Here is a 445-nt window from a genome sequence, read left to right on the forward strand (position 1 = left end):
TGTGCGTTTTAGATTTAAGTCCTAGTTTTAAGTATTTTAAGTATAAGATAGATTTAAGATTTAGTATTAAGATTTAGATTTTAATATTTTTATTGTAATTGTATTTGTATTCGATGTAAATGATAAGATGCGTGCGTTTTAAATTTAAGTCCTAGTTTTAAGTATAGTATAAGATAGATTTAAGATTTAGTATTAAAATCTAGATTAAGTTTAATTTAAGACTTCATCGATGAACATCGATGGACAACGTTGGACAACGTTGGACAATGATAACCAAGAGATTCACAGAAATTTTTGAAATTTTCGGGATGAAATAAACGAAAGAAATACTTGGCAGAAATTACTTATTATTAAGACAACATCATAGAAAGTCTCTCAAGAACTTATTCCAGGAATTCCAATATACAATTCTTGGTAATTATGTATGATGTAATTCATTCCGTTG

At 26.5% G+C, this 445-nt stretch overlaps 1 long non-coding RNA gene across 1 annotated transcript in view; it reads left to right on the top strand.

Annotated features, from left to right (window-relative positions):
• The window catches only part of LOC116185989, a 1,256-nt gene extending 1,128 nt beyond the window's left edge, over positions 1–128 (top strand). The window contains exon 2 of the long non-coding RNA XR_004150901.1: positions 33–128. This is a non-coding gene — a long non-coding RNA (uncharacterized LOC116185989). The remainder of the gene's footprint in view (positions 1–32) is intronic.
• Positions 129–445: the final 317 nt, after the last annotated feature.

Source organism: Apis dorsata, unplaced genomic scaffold, assembly GCF_000469605.1.
Source record: "Apis dorsata unplaced genomic scaffold, Apis dorsata 1.3 scaffold_365, whole genome shotgun sequence".
NCBI lineage: Eukaryota > Metazoa > Arthropoda > Insecta > Hymenoptera > Apidae > Apis > Apis dorsata.